General features: G+C 38.7%; 1 protein-coding gene across 1 annotated transcript in view; it reads right to left on the bottom strand.

The window, feature by feature from the left end:
• Positions 1-11,996, bottom strand: part of LOC121316741 (interleukin-6 receptor subunit beta-like) — a 34,586-nt gene extending 22,590 nt beyond the window's left edge. Inside the window, exon 1 of the mRNA XM_041251883.1 lies at positions 11,843-11,996. The gene's annotated coding sequence lies outside the window, so the exon portion shown is untranslated. The remainder of the gene's footprint in view (positions 1-11,842) is intronic.
• Between the last annotated feature and the right edge of the window lie 10,823 nt (positions 11,997-22,819).

The raw sequence follows: 22,819 nt of genomic DNA on the forward strand, positions 1-22,819 counted from the left end.
AAGGGAAGAGAGGGTTAAGAGTGTACAATTAATAATTACATATTCTAAATTATTACCAAACATTTCAAAAATTGTTTGGAAGCATTTACGTATACTTTATAATTTAGAAAAAAATGAAAGCATTGATCGTAGCTTTTAGAAGGGATGCAAATTTGTTGACATTTTAGTCCACAGTAAACACACAGATCATAGATACATTAAGGGAAATTGAAACATGTAAAAGCACATGAAAATATACTAGTAAAGATAAAAGTGAAATTGCAAATAAAGAAAATAAATATTCAGTCTTAAGAAATCTGTCATGCAAGGATAGCGACATTGTACATGGTATATTTAGCATAAAATGTAATAAATAAAATGTAGGAGACAGGTATATCATATAAAAGAATACAGAACCACCGATCAAATATAAGAAATAGAAAAGTAAATGAACCAATAGTTCAGCATTTGGACACCATGGATGACCTAAAGTGTGTGGTTTGTGACGATTCAGTACCATCAGCCAGTCAGCTTCCACTTCTAGTGGGCCCTTATAGACGGCAGATGCCCGCTGGAACGTCTCAGGGCCAACAGTGAATCAAATTTAAAATCAATCTGTGTGTATACTGGCTTTTTAAAAATGACATTCCTGCTCACAGCTAAACTTAATGGCTACCATCAGTGAAAAAGCCAACCTCACCAAAACATAGTAAACAAGAAAAATAAACAATTTATATTGGTAAACATAAGTGAAATCACAAATAAAGAAAATATTCAGTCTTCACTCCATCATTTGCTACACTCAGTCTGAAGAACTTACATAACTTTTGTTTGTCCAATTTTTCAAGAGGCATATTTGTGCAAACAAATGCCTCTGAGGTCAAAATTTAATGTGCTTCTTGCTTCACGGTTTTCACTGAATTTTTGGAACACGGAAGTCACTGTTTTTTGTTTATTTGCAAGTAAAGCAGTCACAGTACCGCTCTGGGTTTGCGCATTTGTCTCTGTGAATAATGTTGCAGGACGTACAGAAGAGCTTACCTCCATCGCTGTGCAAAACCAAAGCCTGGATACTGCTTTACGTGATCTGGGGCAGACACATATCTAGCTTTTAGAGACATCCACTTTGTTGTTTACAGTGTGTAGTATTTTAACTTCCTGCCTACACTGACATAATCACTGCACAGCAGTATGTGTCTCAATCTGCTCTATTGCCATAATATTTCATAAATGAGGTAAAGAGCGCACCTTTTTTATTTACTTGTCAAAGAAATTGCTTCTACCAACGTTTATACACTACTTACAGGAAAGAAAGAAAAAAAATGCCACAATTACCAGCCCAGTTGCATTTGGGATGACTCAGACAACTTCCTATTACGGTTTCCTGTTTGATTCAATCTAAAAGCACAATCTACAGTACAAATTGACAGGATGTCTTGCCCCAAGGCTTTTTTGGGGGTTGATCCTGTGCTCCTTTATGTGCAATGCCATTTCATTCAATTATTTTACCTGTCAGTTCTTTACTTTCACTGTCGATGTAGATTAATTTCAAAACCTGTTAACAGTCTCTTTTTAGATCAGACTTTGAACTCAGTTGGTCAGTTTGCAGCCTCTCTGTTGTTTTCTACCTTTACGAGTGTTAATGAAAGGGCTACATGCTGTTTGGATAAGTCAGATGCAAGCATGTCAGACATTTTAAAGTTGTTATGAAACATGTATCAATTGCAGTATTGATTCAACGACCAAAGCTCAGCTCCGTCCCGAATTTCAGCAGCACACCGCTGGACTGGAATGTAAGCAAATACACATTCAAAGCTTGTTGCATTAAGCAAGCTTTTCCACTTATGTTATCACACTGAAGTGGAGGCACAAAGAAACATTACCAGGAACCTAAGTGAAATGAACACTGTCAGCTTTTATTGAAATCAAATTTTTAATTGCAGAACAATGGTAAGTATTATAAAAATGTAAAAGTACTGTGCATTATATTATTAATATGGCTGCAAGTGAATATATACTTAAAAAGTATACATTGCAAATGAACTGAACTTGAAATCTGCATGTACCATTCTGATCACTGGCATTTTTTAACCACAACAGTAAGGTGTCCTCAGATACAAAATGTGTGAAATGTAGGCCCTTCAGTATGTGTAATAAGCCGTTCCCACACGTGTGACTAATACAACAAATCAGAAATCTGTAACTCTTCACATAAAAAAACCCACAAAAATACCGAGAAGGGGAATACAGTAGTGTAGAAGAAGCTCATAAAGAGGGCACACAGTTCTCAATTAGGGTTATTTTGCCTAAGCAATTTAGTCTCTTCAATAGACAACAGCGGAAGACAAATCAACCACAGTTCTGAGGAAAAAAAAAAAATTTTAAAAATGTGTCGTACAGCAAGTACAGAAAATACAAGCACTGTATCAGCGTCAACAAAGTTTATTTAAAAAAATATTATAAAAGCAAGTGACTTCTCACGTGGTAGTTTGTCTAATAATGCCAAACGTAAATGGAAAGCACAGAAAATCTGGGAAACACTTCCCAAGCCTTAAGTGTAATTATCAAAAGCCAGAAATCACGTCTACACAGCCTGTGTAAGCCCTCCGACGAGCTAAAATCTGAGAACCATGCGACTGGAAAGCGTTCATGCAAGCTGTACCTTACTGCAATGATCTGTTCTGAAAATATTGTCTTACAGAGGGATGGTCAATTCATGACCAGCAGTTCAACCCATAATAACTTCTTAAGCCCAGCAATGTACAAGCAAAGTATAGTGACATTCAGGTGTCCAGCTCCAAAGATAAGCCTACATGATCCCAACCTATCAGAACTCAAATTCGTCACGCATGACTGCAGCACTGAAGACAATAAGTGACTTAAACAGCTGTGGATCCTATACCCATGACCAGGGATGAAAATTCCTACTGCATAATACAGTAGTTTCACCCATTCCATGATTTAATACAAGCCTGATTAGCCACAGTGTACAGGAAACAACTTCCTCAGGTGTGACTTATTAAACCAGGATTGGCTCAAACTGCTATGCAATGGGAGGCTGTTTCCATCCACACTTATGACTTACAGGGGGCGCGTTAATGCAAAAATTTTGCGTCCTAGACACAAAATAAATCCATTGGATGGAAAAATATCTTGTCTTGCGTTCACGGGACTCACAGAATGGGAAAGGGATGCAGACATGCATATTCATGGTAATTATTACACTGCAGCAAAATTATCGTATTTTATACTTGCTGGTTTAAAAAAAAAACGTTCTGCAATGTAACAGCCTTGATTAAGGTACACTCCAGTCCTGTAGGCGGCAGCAATAAAACTCATATTTGGCTTACGCAGCAATATTAAGGATATTTACTTTTAGGCCCTGTCCACACTACATGACGAGACGATCGAGAACCATAATCAAAAACATTTTAAATTAATCCAGCTCGAAGCATCCACACTGAAGTACCGTTTCATGTTTAGTCGGGCGTAATGCGCACCCACACTTTTACTATTAAAATAGTTTGGTTACAGTTCCTAGCAGCGCAATGAATATGGGAAATTAATATGATAGTATCCCACCATGCACTGTATTTTATTTAAAAATAATGTGTTATGCCCCATATTAACAGAAGCCCATACTGCGAAGAAATGAAAAGTATTTTGGAAAAAGTAAATGCGAACATACTCATGTAGGGCTTGAAGTTTTAGGGTTTTATTTTTAACTCCGAAAAAGTTGTTAATAACTTTGCTTTTACCTTTATATTTTGCCTGAGCCTAATTCTGGTCCCTTTAATTTTACTTCAAACAGAGCTGACAAATTACGTGATTTGTTCATCCCCAATCTTTTTAACTTGCCTTTCATTTTCGCATGTGCGTTTCAGGAACGCATGAACAGAAAAGCTAGCACGACCTCTGGACTTGCCTCTAAATCGCAAATTTTTGTCCCCCTAGGAGTGCTTTATAAAGGATGCTTTTTCAGTGACCTAAATGGTGAGGTTGTACGTGGTAATGTTTTGTATTTGTGTGGCATTTAAAAGCAACAAATCTTCTAGATCTGTGTCAATCTTTTTGGCTTCATAAACTTTATTACTTCGCTCACAAACTACACAAGCAGTGATGACGCTCATACACACACTAAAGGAGGTTGTACAGGTCAACACTCAGTTATTTAAATGCATTTTAATGTAACACTAATAATAATAATAATAATAATAATAATAATAATAATAAATAATAATAATAATAATAACAACAACTATTTGGATCAAGAAAAATCTTAATTCCATAGCTCACATAATGTTGATCTTTCATCTATGTACTGTACAACAAAGACACACACTTCACTGCATTAATAGAACACCTGGAACACCACTTAGAATTTAGCGGTTCAGTGGCCACAGAGTCAGACTTTCAGAAATATAAACATAGTTTATTTGATGAGGGTTAAGAACAGAATCACTTACTGTCTTAGTATATACAATTATAAACATTGTTCTCTTATAACAGACTATCACCATTATTCAGAACATATACACAGTCCACGTGTAAATAAGCACTGTAGTATTCACATACTGTACTGTACCCAAGGAGTTTTTTGATGTTGTGCTGGCTATAAAGATTCAACTAATGAAGTGCCTATGTGGTTTGGTTACATACTATACTGTGGTTTTGTACAAAAATAAGCTATATCAACGAACCGCAGGAGAGCATACAAAGTTTCAAGAAAAGAAAGCCACCAGTCCATATCTCTAGAGTAATTTCTCATTAGCAATACCGTTTCCACTTTCTTATTGTAGCTACTGTAAAATATGTTTTCAACCCAACTGGTTGTAATTAAATATGTCTTCTTCTGTAAACAGGGCATTTGGTCCCATTGAGGTCCCTGGAATTAAACAGTGACAGATCTAAATACAGACACTACCGAATTCTTTCGAATTTATGATGCGCTTTAACAATTTGTTGCAACGTTACTAACTGCTGAGAAAAGACAAACCAAACAGTACCAGTTTGGACAAATCAGAAACGCTGATCAGACCTCCATATTTTTCGACATGCCAAGGAATACCACAGTTCATTGCTCAGGGCTTGAATTTCAGCACGGGATCACAGGAATAGCACCTTTTTCCAAGTTGCTCCCGCATATCTGCAACTTTCAGTGTGTGAAAATCCCGCAGAGATATTTTAAGACACCAAGCCTCTGTATTTTTCACCCAATTTAGAATGCCTGAAACACTAAAACAATCTCTAAGGAAGCGGGTGTCAGTGATGAATTCACTAAGAGCCGCATTCTGCACAGTTCTGGTTAAAATAAATAAATAACTAAATAATGGATATTTTAAGTGCCGCTAGAGTTTATTCTCTCGTATGTGATTCTTGGCCGCTACCTTTAAGGATTACATAAACTCAGTACACTGCAGTAAGTAAACAGTTTTGAAAAAAAATATATTAAGTGTATCTAACAATAATTATTTTTATATAGTCTTTCATAGTGGACCACCATCACAAAGCGCTTTACAAGATACGAGACTAGGGTGTGTGAACTATGCATCAGCTGCAGAGTCACTTACAACGTCGCACCCAAAAGACAGAGCACAAGGAGGTTAAGTGACTTGCTCAGCGTCACACAATGAGTCAGTGACTAAGGTGGGATTTGAACCAAGCCAGTTTTTTTAACCACTGGACCACATACTATGCAGTACTCCTAGCCAGAACTACAATCACCTAAAGTTAAGCCTGTCATCATGTGACAGAGTTCACAGCTTAGGTTTTGTTTTGAGTCCTATTGCTCCGTCCAGCTAGACCTAAAGGGCCCGTATCTTTGGAAAGTTTAGAAGCGCAGCCCCCCCCACCCCCACCATATGTTCATTTCATTTTTTGAGCCATCTACGATTAGTGACCGAACATGATTAATTTGGAAAAACTTTTTACTTTTATTTTTTAATGTTCTCATTTCTACCACATATAGTATACCTGATCCTGTTGCAAATTACATGATATGAAAGGAGATTTTGTGGCCTTTCACTTGATATGTTACATGCATGCAGTATAAACTATCCAGTAGTTAAACATATATAAATGAAAACAGTGAAAAACAGGCAGACATAGGGTTGAATGTAAAGTTAAAAAGAAAAGCACCTTTTTCTTCTGCTGCATGCAAAAACTTCATATCAGGCAATGGCAAAAGCAATGGAGTGCTCTGTCTCACAGTGAGGAACAGCTGTTAGGTCTCCTGAAAGCAGCTTATTTTACAGCAACACCGTGAATGATGGTGCAGTCAAATATATATATATATATATATATTTTTTTTTTTTATATGCAAAAGTGCATTTTCTTTTGCCATTCCCTCCTAAAATTTGGGAATTTTCCCTCCATTGGCTGCAGCATAGGGCGGAAATCTCCCCAGCACACAAGTGAATTTAAAGACCTGATGCTGTTGTGAATGCTGGGTTACCTGTTGCCTGATGTCGTTTGATTGCTGTGCTGTGTTTGCTGTTGCCAGGATTTGGGATGCCGTAAGTGAGTATGCAGGCTGGCCCGAATAAATTCTGGACGAGCAGAAAATATGTCACTAATCATGGAATCCCTGCCAGTGTCAGTTGAAAATTACGGTTAGAAAAAACAAAATATTAGCTAATTTAACTCTGAATATCTTATAATAACATGTACAACATCAATGACAAGCACAAGCACAATGTGAATAAATAGATAAAATAAACAAATACAAAATAACTATACCATTAGTATGCTAAGCTTAAATATTGTCTTTTCAGACTGAACTTACAAAAGTTGAAAGCTACACAGGGAGAGATCAGTCTGCTCTCTGATTCACCACAAAAGGTTTACGTTTAAGTGGGACAAAAGCTAGTGTGTCTGTGGCAGGGCTGAAAAGCCCTATGTGTAAATCAGTGAGGCATGTGTAATGGTTTGTGGGGATGTATTGTTATGATTTAACATGTATTGTTGTGGGTTTATTTAAAACAAAACACAACGTTTTGCTATTAATTGGCAGAATGGATGTGGTTAAAGCCCCTTATTTGGAAGCAGAATGTGTCCGTCTCCGGATTGATTCATTTATGGCTAATTCAGAGATGGCCATGTGCATAAAAGGGCAGCAGCCGCTCATAGCGGGGTGGGTGTACAGAAAGGAACTACGTGAGAGAGCGGAGGAGAAAAGAAATTGAACAAAAAAGTAAAACAACTGCTACTCGTGCTGGAAGGAGCAGCACGACTTTGGTTTGGTGTGGGGGTTTGTGTTTGCGATTTATTTTGTTCAAACCTTTTGTTTTTTGTCTGCCTGTTAGATTTGTTTTTGTAATTGAAGTAAAACAGGCACCAGCGCTTCAGCTTGCAGTACCTGTGTGTGTGTGTGTGTGCGTGCGCGTGTCAAATTCCTGGACTGGGACGTCATCACCAAGCCATCCTGTCACATGTGTGTTAAAGTGGGATAAAAGCACCTATACGGAGCAAGGCCAGATCAAGTACTGCGGGTACACTTTTTGGTTTTAAAATGTAATTTTCTACAGTCGTGTAACACATATGGGGCTGCGCGTTCATGTACCTTTCTGTCCATATGTATTAAATATTTTCACAAAGCATGAAATGCTGGAGTGCAGAAATAAAGGAGATATATTACATTATACCTAAAAGCCCTGGGAGCAGTCACATTTACGGCCACACATAAAACAACTGTATTATGATTATACAGAATGGTACACTACTTTATTATTTTTATTTACCAGTCTGCAATGTGTTTAGCTGTAACTAGAGTAGCCTCTACTCTCTGTCGAGTGAATGACTGACAGTTTATTATTTTTCAATCAGCCTTTTCAAAGGCTGGCGCCTGCTTGCCAGCTGTGCTGTTTTGGTCAGTCGATTAGCATCGGGACTAATGAAAATAAATACCAGAGACCGTTGAGTTTTACAACGCAAGAAAATATGAAGTTGATGTTTAGGATCAGATGGCACGGAAGTATTCCGTGAAAGCTGGCTCCCGGCGGTGGCCTTTTCAGGTGTTTTACAATGTATTGGACCTAGAAGCCATCAACTCCTGGGTACTTTAAAAAGAATGCATGGAGGAGAATTTACCAAGGAGAATATATTTGAAACTTTCAAAACAGACTCTTCAGATGTTTTTTGTAACGTACTCACTAATAATAATAATAATAATAATAATAATAATAATAATAATAATAATAATAATAATAAAAAACACTAATTACATCCTTTCATTATACTATTTATAGTTTTTGAATCCAGCAGTCAGAAAGACTGCTGCGTGCCTTCTAGGTAGATCTCCGGTCCTTCTAGTGTTAAACCCACAACGATACATTTTAAATCATAACAAAACCATTCTTTTAAATACACCCCAAAAAAATAGTCAACTGTCCTACATAAACCTAAACAACACATTTACCAGCAGGGCTTTGACCTGCCCCACTGATTACAGTGTTAGACAGGAGTGTACTACAGATTCTGTTCACTGAAGTAGCACGCACTCATTTGCAAAGTTCATACACAAAAGTGGCAACATCAAAGGCCCAGAACTTGAGCAAGTTAAGTTTTCAGCAGTCACTCAACAACGCAGCTGTCAACTGTGCTGAGTGTTGTTCAAAGAGGTGCCCCTCTACTATCACAACTCACAAGAGTAGGGTGCAGTCTGGTGGGGTATGTTCTGCTACAGTACTCAGCATTTTATGATAAAAATGATAAATGTGCAATATGTACTGTATGACTACATTTCCACAATACTCCTTGAAATAGGCATTTTTTTCCCCTGGGGCTGGCAGGCTATTTCTTTGCCGTGCTGCTAGAGCTATGTATTATACCTAAGCTAATGATTTCATTACTAGTAAGTGTTCAATCTGCACAGAGATTGAACTTCTGTAACTGTGGGCATGTTCTATACATTTGGACTGCTCTTACCTACCGTACAGTTTTATTCACGTTAAGAATAAAATAGGAAAAAAGACAGTTTACATAATCAGGTGCAGTTCTTGCTTGACTGAATTGCCATTTCCTTCACACATGTGTGCTGCGGTTTACAAAATGTCCTGCGCAATAATTTCTCTAAAATTAGTTTCTGCATTACAAAAAACTTCCATGCAAAAAAAAATTGTTTGTGAATTAGCAAGGACAGCAAAAATTGTAATTGTGTGCAACAGGTCCACAGAAAGAAAAACTGAAAATAAAAAAAGTAAACTTTTTTTTCTAAAGTCTTTGCACATTGACGTTTCTGTGTATTTCAGGCATTCTGTTATGTCATTTTGTTTTTGCGAAAAACAACAACAATATACATGCAATAAAGGCTTCCCATCAATCAGCCTCTACTGCATGGTGAGTTTTCAGTACAATGATCTGATGCTGTTTTGATCATGCGCTGTGTGTGCCACCCTCAGCTTGTGACCTGGGTGACAGGTGCTTACTAGACCCCTTATTGTCAATGACTTGCATCAATTTTTTGTTGGAACGTTATTTTTGTAGGTCTGTGACGGGCAACTCTGGGTCTGGAGGGCCATTCTGCACTAGGTTCACAAGGCCTGGTTGGAAGCATACAGTAATTGGTTGAATTTACAATTTACATCAAAAATTGTCATCAGTATGTTTTTTTTCAAACACCTTTAGACATGTTATCACTACGGGTCTACTTACATCACGGAGGTATTTTTCACGGGTAGTCTATAGAATAAAATTAGAATAAACCTAAGTAGACAATATTTAATCTGTGAAATCGATATTTAGGTAGACCCCTCGTCACCACCATCTGGAGCATGAATTGCACCTAGGGTTGCCACCTGGCCCCATAATTCCGGAACACTGAGACAGAACAGGATTTTGAAGTTGCCTTTAAACTGAAGGATATCAACATGTGAATTGAGCCCTAAACCTTTGCTAAATTGATTATGGTGATTAATTATCTTGAGGCAGCATGACAATATAATAATAGATTTTAACAAATGAAATAAATAAATAAGTACATCATCAATATTTATTTTATTAATAGTTTTAAAAATATATATTTTAAAGTTTATAGTTTCTAATAGTATATCACCTTCTCCCACTGAAATCATTAATACTGAGCAGCTGTTCACTATTCTTGACACCAGACAGTGTGAACACTTGATCAGTGTTACTTAATTGGGAGAGTCAACGTAAATTTGGGCTATATATATTACTAATTAATAGGATATAAATAGCATATTTTAAATATTGAGAACTGAAATATCATTTTGTACAAAATAAAATTAAATATCTTGAATAAATCTACACATATATTTATTCAAGATGCTTTTTTTATTTTGCAAGATTTGTATTATCACAATGATTTGGATAATTAAGAAGCAGTACAATTTAAGCAAGTGCTTAGTGCACAATTCACGTGTTTATTGCTTTCAGTTTAAGGGGAACTTAAAAACCCTGTCCTGTCCCAAAGTGTTCCGAAATTATGGAGCCAGGTGGCAACCCTAGTTGCACTGCTCTATTGTTGCATGCATACCACATCTAATCTGTTGTATCAACAACCACAAATTGTATAAATACAGATGTGCCAGTGACCTGTTATGGGTGTTTCATACCCAGTATGCATCAGCTGTGGGGTGGCTGCCATTATTGTACAAATGAAGCAACTTGACAAGAAGTCATTCTACTTCTCAACACCACAGCTGCCTGGTGTCTCCCTCCCAGTGCCAGATGGGCCTTCAGGCTAGAACAATGGCTAAAAAAAAACTTTGTGGCTGCGCAGTATGGTTTATATACACAGTACCAATCAAAAGTTTGAGTACACCTGCTTGAAAGCAGGTTTTTCATGAGTATCTATACTTTTAACTGCACAAACTTGTCTATAAACACTTAATATTTCCTTATATGATATGTGTACTTATATAAGCTCATAATCATAAGTGAATTGCAGTCACAATTATTTTTTTTTTAATGAAAATCTAAATCTTGTCAATTTCAATGAAATGGTCACCCAAGCATGGGGATTTCAGTCTGATGCCCAAGTCAGTTAAAAGTCTGAAATGTGTATAACACGGTGTTAGAACACTGGCCTAAGTATAAAAGTGTCTTTGTTAAATGTTCTCTGAGTTAACTAGCATGTTACCTATTTAACCTTTTGTCACCAATTATTATTAACAGGTGAGGGTCCATGATTACTATACTTAACGAGTGTATATTAACCTGTGGGAATACAGAGGCTGTGTATGTGCGTGCGTGTGTATATTTAAATCTATACACCAAATTGTCACAATTGTTAGGTTTTTTTTTTTTTTTTTTTAAATCATGAATGCGTTATTTGTAAGTTATCTATATAAAACATATCCTATTCTCCACATCCTTACACAGTACAGCACATTTCTACATTCTTACACAGTATAGCGTAATATATGGTGTTCCTGTAACATAACTATACTGTACTCTGATTCTTGCTTATGTGTATGCGTTTAAATGATTATATATTTTATAGTATGTTTGAGATGGAACCTCAGAAGTGGACGTACACATTATTTCAGTGATACACTGCACTACAATTCGTATCTATTCGAAAACATTTTTTTGTCAAATGTTTCTGATATTTTAAAAATAAAATATTGAAATAAAACTTAAAAAAAAAGATGGTTCCGTCGCTTCTGTAGCCTCCGGTAGGCTAAAATCACTTAACACCAACTGCCACAATACGCGACAAATAATACTATCGATTAAGAAATCCAAACAGTACAAATTTAAATATGTTATTAACTTTAGGGTTATTCAAAAACAAATTACAAAAGGAAAAATATTAGCATATGTCTTTTGCGCTGGTCTGGTGGCATGGTCTGTGCTACGTACATTGTACAGTACTGAAAATTAAGACTTGAAAACTTACCAATTGGTTCTATGCTCTTCAAATTCAATTAGCCAAATAAACTACTCTGATTAAAAATAAAATAAAAAAAACTATGTAACAAACAGCTTGTATACTTAAATAAACAGCTAAAAAAACATAGACTTTTCCACACAAGCTCGCCATCAACTATGGGCGGCTGCCTATCATGCGCAAGAATGTCACTCATCGTATTGTAAATCCGTCCCACAAAACATTCTTGGGAATCTGATTCGTTAGTTCTACGGTCAGTCAAGGTCGTTCCGTTACACGTATACGCGATATTTCCTGTTATTCTCCGCCCAGCTTATTTATTTAATTTATTTAAAATGCACTGAACCTGCAGGAGACAGGCACAGACTCGTCATTGAACTGTTTTTGAGTATTGTATAGGTGACAGTAACACAGGGTACAGAGAGGTTTCCCGTGGAAATAGAGATGAAAATGGCTTATAGTCAGGAACTGCAGTCACGTGGCTTGGGGATATAGGCTCCCTTGAGAAAGATATGTACAACATATCGAAACGTTGGGCAGCTGGCTCTTTGAGCTAATATATATATATATATATATATATATATATATATATATATATATATATATATATATATATTACACATGCTCAAAGATATTTGCAAGATAGATGCCCGCTGGAACGTTGAAATGCTTAACTGTGAATTACATTTTAAAATCAATACGTACAATACCGGCTTTTCCCCTTAACAATCTAAATTACTACTAATCTGATAACATAAAAAGATACTTAAACATACTTTCTGACGCTGGTCTAGAGACAAGGAAAATCATATCTGTGACAGGACACCATAAGGAAGGCTCAATTCGCAGCTAATGGACAGCAAATCAATTATGTCACCAGCAGGATCGATCCAAACTCCTAACCCTGTTTCAGTTCTTTCCGCACCAGTCAATCCACTCCCTGCCAGTTTGAATGACGCTCCGCCTCCAACAAGAAGTTTTGAGTCTGATTCAATACTACACGGACTATTCAGCAACTACATGTCCAGAGAAATTATGCTAAGAAAGTGTAAGACCCCAATAAATAATATAATAATAATAATAATAATAATAATAATAATAATAATAATAATAATCTCTACGTGTATGTTATTTTTATACTCTAATTATGTTAGGGACTATTTTCCTCAGCGGAAGGTCACACGGAAAAATATCAGAAGTTCAAGGTAAATGTAGGTTTAACAATATTTAACATTTAGCTAAATATTTAACTGGCCAACGAAATCTGGAGTTTGTATGCAAATGAATCTGCCCACTCTGCTTTCACGCTATTTTATTGGCTCTTGTAATGTTTAAATTTGCATATTCCCAGATTAGCATTACAAGAGCCAATCAAATCGCGTGAAAGCACAAAGTGGGCGGAGCTCATTTGCATATAAACTCCAGATTTAGCTGGCCAGTTAAATATTTTGCTAAATGTTAAATCTAATTAAGCGATTTAAGATTTAGTTAAATATTTAGCTAAATGTTAAACCTTATAACTAGATTTATAAATTATATCTGAATGTTCACATTTAATAAACATTTATTTATTTTCACAACATTTATCAATCTGGGTAAAAAATACAAGATTTAAGTTAAATCTGGAAAAAAGACACATGGCATCCATATATATATATATATATATATATATATATATATATATATATATATATATATATATATATATATAGCTGAAAGAGCCAGCTGCCCAACATTTTGATATGTTTTACATATCTTTCTCAAGGGAGCCTGTGTTTGAATCAAAACATTGGAGGTATTTATTGGTTTTTGACGGCATGACAACTACTTCTTGTTGTTTATATTCAAATCCATGATTTATTCTTACATGATGTAATGGTGTTCTATATATTGTGACATCATTTTTACTTTATCTCATTTAATCTGTATTACTTCTAATTAACATTATTTTATATAAACTTATTTTTATATTATCATGCAGTGCTGGTTCCGAGGATCAGCCTTGATTTGGCCTCGCCAGCACATCAACATGCACAGCTTTTAAATAAATGTTGTTTATTTATTTAAATGTTATATTATTTATTGGCGTTAATTAGTTCATTCTTTTCTGTTAAATTTCGCTGGCATAATCGTGTTCAGTCTATTTATCCATTTACTTTCTTTCATTCTTCTATATGTCCCATGGTCTAATTTTAGCTGTTCTAATACTACAAACTTTACATCATGTATGTCATATCCTTGACTGATGAAGTGCTCTACTATTGGTTCATTTTTTTTTTTTTTTTTTTCAAATTAATGATAGATGGTTCTGAATTATTTTATATAAAGTTGTTCCAGTCTCTCCAGCATATTTTATTTCATCACATTTTTCACAGGCTATTCCATAAAAATCATTGCTATTTTTACAGTGGTTATTAGTTTTGAGTGACTATGTGTTGTTCTTAAGTTGAATTATATTTTTACTTTTGGCAATATATTTACACACTTTATATGTACTAATGTAAGTATTTGTAGAACCTATTCTGTCAGTTTTTCTTTGATTTGATTTCCATTACATGAGCGTAGATGTTAAAAAGCTGATTTGAACTTGGCTCTCGCCAAGATAAGCACCAACTAAGACGTAGCTTTACAGTAAACTAATGTGATCTATCTGCATCTCCATCCATTTGCTTTTCTTTCCACCTGATGATGTAGATATCCTTCTGTCTGGTGTTGATTGCTGAAGTGTAATGCTGGCTCCAGGGATCAGCTTATTTTGCCTCCCCAGCGCATTAGCAGACACAACGGCTGCGATGCTGGCTCTGGGGATCAACCACAGTGTGGTCTCTCTGAGCAATAATGCTGAAGAAAATCTTGCCTTCTATGTTCAATAGGGAAATAGGGCGAAACTGACTGATGCTTGTAGAATATTTTTCTTTTGGTACAAAGACTCCACCTGCTCGGCACCATGCTCTTGGTACAACCTGTTTTTCATGCCACTTTCATTAATTTCCACAGGATTCGTAGAACTCCTGAAGCGCTCTTGTACACTCTGTATGGAACTCCATTAGGCCCTGGAGATGATGATGCCCTTGCTTTTATCACAGCTTGCTCTACTTCTTTCCACTTAGGTGCACAGTCCTCCATTTGCTATTCTGGTGGATTGATAGGTGGGATGTCTGAAGGAATTGACATAGGCTCCTGCCTTTTTTAATCTGTTTCCTCCAAATATCGCTCCGGCTCAAACTTAGATGCTTTTAATCTGCCATTTTTCTCACTGGTGAATATATTCTTTACAAATTTGAATGGATCTTTATAAAAGTTAGTTCTCTCACGCTCCTTCTTTCTGTAACGTTTCCGCAGGTGGTCATCTCTGTGAAATGTTGCAAGCTTATCTTTAATGACCCTTTGTAACAGATTGAATCCCTCCTTCTGACTTTTCTGCTCTTCTCCATTGCTTCATCAGCTGCCTCATTTCTCTAACTAAGCGTTCAATCTCCTGCTGCCGTCTAGACTCCAGGAATAGTTTGCACTTTTTCCTTCCTTTTTTAACTCCAAACCTCTCGCTTCCATATGCATAGATGATGTCCCCAGATTTATCCAGCTTCTTTTCAACTGTTCCACTTAACCTTTCCAAAGTAAAACAGAGATCCGTGCTCACTGTGTCCCATGCAGTTTTCTCACACGCTCTTGGCCATTTAACTACATTCTTGTGCACTTTGAGGTTCTTTTCGCTCTTACACTGGGTCGTTTGACCAGGTTCTCAAGGATCATTAGGTTCATCACTAGTTGTATCCATGCAAGTCCTCCTCACATCTGGGACAGGGGTGCTGATATCCTGCAAACTGTGGTTTGCTTCCTGTCGCTGGATTTCATTCGACTGACTTCGTAAGAAGTATTAATCAATGTGAGGCCCTTGTCCCTTCTCCCTCAAGCGTGTCATTCTCCCTTGATGAATCTTCAAACCCCTGACTGTTGTCACCTTGCTCCAGCCACAGACACAAATCTGGAGTTCCATATCTTTGCTAGCTGCAGATCTTGAACTAGTCTTTTGTGAAGTTCTCTCCATTCTCATATCTGTTTCCGTTCCTAAGTCGTTAACCGTGTTATCAAACGTTGAGTCATCTTCCACCCCCACTCTCGCAGACTCTAGGTGTATTTTTCTCTTTAATTTTTTAGAAGCCTTTGGCAGATGTCTCCAGCATCCTGTTTACCTTTGGAAACAAAAAGCTGGATACTGCCGACAAGGGTAGCTAACTGTTGCTAGCCCAATGGGGTCTATTTCTTCCTGTCAGCTGTCTCTCCATGCTGTCACAAAGTCTTTCCCTTGTTGCCAGCTGCACTATTCACAGCAGTCACTGGACGTATCCAGATCTTCATGATTTCCATTACATGCGTTGTTCCACACTCTCCCATCTCATCCATTCTCCCTGCTTGGCCTTGCATGTCATTGACTACCAGATTCCTTCATTGAGCCGGGGTTGCCTTGTGCCATGTAGGAGGAGCTGAACTGAGACCAAGACCCCCTCTTCCATGGTGAACTTGCCCCATAATATCACCGATTCGAAGGGCAGCCTTAGCATCTTCCACAGCTTTCTTTGCCGCCCATTTTCTTCCAGTTTTCAACACAGGTGCTGCCTCCCTTACACATTTGTTGCGTGAATCTACTATTTCCTATCTGACTTTTATGTTTACTGTGAACTAAAATATCACCTAAATTAGCTTATCTTTTGAACTGGGGCTTTAAGAAATACTTTTTTTCCCCCAATTTTTCTGAATTATGTAGAATTCGCAAGTGTTTCTAAACTGTCTCAGAAATATTAGGCAAATGTTTAGAGTAAGTCATTACTAATGGGACTCTTTTGACCTTTTTATCATTATTTTTATAATCTAGTAGTTCATCTTTTTTATTTTATCCACTTTTCTTAATTCAGTCTCTATAATTCTTTCTTTGTATCCTCTTTTTTAAAATGATTTTTTAATACATTTCTTTGTTTTTCATAGTCAGTTTCTTTTGAGCAATCTTCATATTCTTATTCCTAGACCCTTTGGGATTGCCCTTTTATTGTGTATTGGATGTGCAGAGGACATGTGCAAATACTGGTGCATGTCAGTAGGTTTACAGAAGAGGTCAGTCTCAATTGAACCTTCTTCAAGTTTTACTATGGTATCTGAAATATCTGGTATCTATTTCTTTCCTTGTTCGTCGAAGGTCCACCTTAATATTACTTGTATTTCATTTGCCATTTTATGAAACTGGAAAAGAGATTCTTCTCCATGTGTCCAAACCCCCAAAATATAATCTACAAACCAAATGCATTCTAAAGGTTCTCTTTCTGATTTTCTAAGTAATTGTTCTTCCCATTTCCCCATGTATGTACAATGGTTTGCAGAAGTATTCACCCCCTACCAATAATGTCATATTTTGTTGAATTACAAATAAAGTGTGCACAGTTTTTCAAACAAACTTTTTTTTTGTTCAAAGCTGTAGTTGTTAAACTGAACACTTATATCAGGAGGAGGTTAAATGTCAGCAAAACTTGCAAAATGAAATGTACTGGTTGCATAAGTATTCAGCCCCTTAAGTCAGTACTTGGTGGTAGCACCTTTTGCAGCAATTATACTGCTATGAGTCTTTGTGGCAAAGTGGTGAATACGTGCAGGTGAGTGCAGTGCAGAGTGGATTAATCACACAGATGAACGATTTATAGGTGCAAGGGTGTTTATTAATGATTATAATGTCCAGAGCCTTATGGCAAAACCTGCAAACAATAACAATGATGGAAGTGGTACAGCGGCGTGTATCACTCCTGTTTGTAATCCCACGGGTTTGACCCACAACCAAAAAGTCCCGTCTTTCCTCACCCACACAAAACACAAACACAGACACAGTTCCAACAGTGCATGAATTAAGTGTTTGTGGTGTAAAGACAGTTCCAAAGTGAAAAGAGAGTGTTGATGTTCAGGTTAATGCTGGCCTGCGGCTACAGCTCCGGATAGTGTGAGTACTCTTTGAAAAACAAACAACACAAACAAACAATGTTACAAGATAGATGAATACACAGAACACTCACAATTATTCTCAAATTACGGGCTCCTTTTAGGTTGTTGCTAACCATCTACAAAGTAACAGATCACTGAAGCTATGCCCCCTATTTATACCCTCGCCCATGACCCCTAGGTTAACAAGCGCATCCGCTCCTCCAGTCCTCGGATGCCACGCCATCTACCATCCAGGTCAGTGAGCTTGGGTGCTGTAGCTCCGCTCCCTTCCTAAATGGCCGACTTCCACCTACCCTGTGGAATAAATTGTCTTGCCATTTGCTTACGGTTACTCTGCTCTTTCTTTCTAGTGCCCTCACAGGTTGGGAAGGATCTCGCGTCATTCGATCTCTGTCACAGTCTTTTTGAATAGGTAGGATGAACTCCTGATGAAGTCAGATACCTATTGTCTCTATTTTTGCTCAGTCCCTTTGTTGTGATATAAAAGGGTTTGACTGTACATTTAAAACAGAAGCTACCTGTTGGCATAGATAGATAGATAGATAGATAGATAGATAGATAGATAGATAGATAGATAGATAGATAGATAGATAGCATGGCTTGCATACTAATGAGCCGCTTCACACTGAATAAATCACTACGCACCACTACACTCTAAATTCTAAATGACAAACTGCCAATTTATTTGTTACTAGTTACAAAAACACAGCCAGAAATTAGTTGCATTTGACCTATTTAGTTTAATATATTTGGGGATGAAACTCCACATAACTGGTAGAACACCAACTTTCTGAGTGAAGACAGCAATCCATCTGATCGAGATTTTTGAACATGGCTGATATATATATATTTTTTTGTCCCATATTTATATAAAGAAAATGCAATGTATTTTCACATGGGAGCTGTATCAGGAACAGGACATAGGAAGTTAAATCAGATGAGTTTAGGTCAGGATGCTGCCACCTGATTTACTTCATTGTAATCAGAGGAGACGGATGTCTTCTAGAGCAATACTTACAATCTAAAATGTTCCAGTTCCTGTCAATGGCTGCAGCTTTTCTTTGTGTCGCCTGTACTAGCTGGCAGGAAAAAGGATGGGTGGTCCTTAAAACAACCCCTTGCAATCCCTATAATACTGGCAGGCTTCTTGCAGTAAGTGTGCTGACTTTTAAGTTTACATAAACATACTGTGTTAAGCAGAAAGTTCCACAGCTCTATATTTTATACAGCTGCAAAATATATGCTGTACTCTATTTTAACTTCAGACAACCACATCATCGACTGATCTTCCCCAGACTTGGATCTCTTCAAATCACACATTCAGCTGCTCTGAGCAAATGCCTGCGTTGTCTATGCTTCCACTGCACATCCCCCTTCCCACTGCCCAAAAGCAGCGGATGCCTCATTCAAACCCGGCCAACGCTGCTCCCCTCCTCGCTTCTATACAAGATCATTGGCTCCAAATCTCATCCATTCATCGGCTCCAACAAACACATCCACAACTCAAAACAGATATGGTCATAACATTAACTTCTCAGGCGCTAAACAAATCTGTAACAACCTCAATACTGCCATCTGTTACTGCAAAACCTACAAATTCTTACACATCTGCAGCTTCTGCGAGGACGCTCACTCGAAATCCACCTGCCCAAGTGCAGTGGGCTAGCTGCCTCCTACCACAGCTGATGGGAGAGGCGCAGGTGGCGGCAAGGACCCTGGATCTGGTAGTGATGATGGACTACCCCATGCTAAAAGCTGCCATTCTCAACCGCGTGATGGCGACTCGGGGGGGCTATCACAGCAAATTCCAGGAGGAAACCTTCGAGGCGGAATAGCATCCCAGGGCCATTGCTCACCGCCTGCAGGATTACGCCCGGGGATGGCTAAACCCACGGGCAACCACCACTGCCAGGCTGGTGGAGGTGATCATCGTTGAGCGGTTCCTGGCGTACTTGGCTCCGGGGCAGCACTTGTGGGTGCGGTGACAGGTGCCCGCCACTTTGGAACAGGTGATCCAACTGGCAGAGCAGCACCCGGCAGCAAAACCAATGCCCACTAAGCTGCCAGGGAACAGAGCTACTTCAGCATCACCCCCTCTGCTGGCCCCAAAGAGGGCAAAGGAACAGGGGGGAGGGGTAGCAGAAGCTCCAGGTCCGAGAACCGTGGTAGAGTGGGGTCACCCATGGGGTGCTGCGGTGTTGGACTGAGGTCTTTAATACAGGAGAGCCTAGTCTCACCGGGGCATAAACAACTATTGGGACAGGTGCATATTAAGTGTATTCATGGGGATGTAGGCTCATCCCAAGATCAGTATAAATGTAGAAATTGGCCAGCAGGTGACGAGAGTACAAGTTGAGTTGTGTCCTGAATTACCAGTACCAGTCGTTCTGGGATGGGATTGTGAGCCAAAGATTGGTTGGCTGCCCTGACAGCCCCCTCCTCCCTATTGGCTAAGAAAGAGGAAGTGATTGGAGAGATCTTCCCCTTTCATGATCCAGAATGGTATTGTCATAAATTTAGACCCTGTAAAATTAACTGGGAGTGCCGGATCGCTAAGAATAAGGATTGGCAATGGAGGGGGCCCGAGAAGTTTCAGGTGAAAGGCAATTGACAAGACCAAAGCTAGGCTCGTGACACTGTTCTATTGGCTGGGGCTGGATGGTGACATTAGGCATTTTTACGAATGCTGTGGGGAGTATCAGAAGGCTAGCCCTAGAGCAGTCCCACGAGCTCCGTTGGTGCCATTGCCCCTAGTGAAAGCTCCGTTTGAGCGTATTGCAAAGGATTTAGTTGGACAGCTAGAGTGAAGTGTGGCAGGATACACCCACCTACTGGTCATTCTGGATTACGCCACCCGTTATCCCGAGGCCATTCCCCTCCGCTCTGCATCTGCTAAATCTGTTGCCAATGAGCTAGTGAAGGTGTTCTACCGGGTGGGGTTCCCAAAAGAAATACTAACCGACCAAGGCATCAACTTTATGTCCCGGCTAGTCCGCAGAACATGTAAGGACCTCAGTTTTTCACTCCCAGACCGATGGGCTTATGGAGGGTTTTAATAAGACCCTGTGACAGGATATGGCTGAGTGGTGACATCAGGCCAGATGCAGGAACAGAAGAAAAAAAGACGGTACTGCAGGGCAAAAGATGCACCGTTTATTTGAATACAAAAATAAATAAAATATTTAAACAAACAAAACACTCACAGAGCAAAAGTAAATAATTAAACAAAATAAATCTCGAACACAATAAACAACTATAACTAAGGTCAGACAGGGCAGGTGTCTTCACTGTTCTTTAGTTCTTAATTGTTCTCTCTTTCCTCTCGCTCTCCTGTTCTTCCTCTGAACACCCACCCGAACAGGGGAAACAGCAGTGTTTTTATCTCCCAATTAACCAATGAATTAACCTCAGGAGATGGCCACCTTTTGCACGAGGACTTTAAATATGGGTGGTGCCAACCACCACTATGCAAACAATATAAACTCACGGCTTCTCACCGTCATAAAAATACATAAAACACGTCTCTCGCTGTCATATTTAAATACATCAATAAGTCATAATAATAAATCACGAACACAAAATACAAAATAACACTACACAGGGGCGGAGGAGGAGACACTGTTCTAAAAATAAATAAACAATACTGTACAGGGCTCCTCGCCCTGTCACAGACCCTCAAGAACATGTTGCGCAGATTTATTGACAGTGACGTGCGCTACTGGGACCAGCTGATTCCTCTCCAGCTCTTTGCTATCGGAGAGGTACCTCAGGCTTCTACGGGGTTTTCACCATACGAGTTGCTGTATGTGCAAAGACCCTGGGGTGTACTCAATCTGGTTAGAGAAATGTGGGAGGAACAGCAGGACAATTCGACCAATACTGTCTGGTATGTGTTGGACCTGCACAAACGTCTTGAGTCTGTGGGAAAGCGGGTGCATGATAATTTGCAGCAGGTTCAATGCAGACAGCAGACCCCAATATAATGATCTATGGCAAAGTTTCCTGATGTGTTTTCTCCCATCCCGGGACAGGCTCTAGTAGCCCACCATCACATTGAAATTGAGCCGGGGGTGCCAGTTTGCCAGAGGCCGTACCGCATACCTGAGTGCAAAAGGCAGGTAACAAAGGAGGAGATTGACAAGCTGCTCAGACTGGGTTTCATAGAGGAGTCCCAAAGTGACTGGAACAGTCCCATTGTTTTAGTGGATAAGCTAGACAGATCAACTCGATTTTGCATTGACTTCAGGCGAATTAATGAAAAATCGAAGTTTAATGCTTATCCTATGACCCGGGTAGACGAGTTGCCGGAGCATCTAGGCACAGCTCATTTTATGATGACACTGGATTTAATGAAGGGGTACTGGCAGATACCACTAACCCCGGAATCCAGAGAGAGGACAGCGTTTTCTCGATTCCCTTCGGGCTATACCAATTTAGGACCATGCCCTTTGGGTTGCACAGGGCACCGGCCACTTTCCAGTGAATGATAGATCCCATTTTGTGGCCCTGTGGCAGGCTGGCGAGTGGATAGAGGCCCAGAGACAGTCTAAAGTTTTCTAACTATTTTATTATAAATAACACAAAATAAAAGTGCACAAGGGCAAAATAAAGGGATTTAAATACAAAAAAAAACTAGTACAAAAAACAAACTTACAAAAATAAAGGTTTCCAGGCTGGGCAATGCCTTCACTGGATGTAGAATTCACAAATCAAAACAAAAACCACAAACACCAACCTGCTTCCTCAGCTCCCTCCTCCTAAATGAGAAGCAGAGGCCTCCTTTTATGTCAGGTGGCTGGGCGCTGATTGATCATTAATTAATCTAATCAACTAATCAACCCCAGCCACCTGAACATAATAAACCCAGGCAGGTAGGATAAATTAACCCCATCCCTGCCATCTTTGCTCTGCCACAGGCCCCATCAACAGTATGCAGCTTCTTATATAGATGACGTGGTTATCCACAGTGAGGATTGACCGAGTCATCTGTGTAAGGCAGCAGCA

The sequence above is a fragment of the Polyodon spathula genome, chromosome 1 (genome assembly GCF_017654505.1).
Source record: "Polyodon spathula isolate WHYD16114869_AA chromosome 1, ASM1765450v1, whole genome shotgun sequence".
NCBI classification, from domain to species: Eukaryota; Metazoa; Chordata; class Actinopteri; order Acipenseriformes; family Polyodontidae; genus Polyodon; species Polyodon spathula.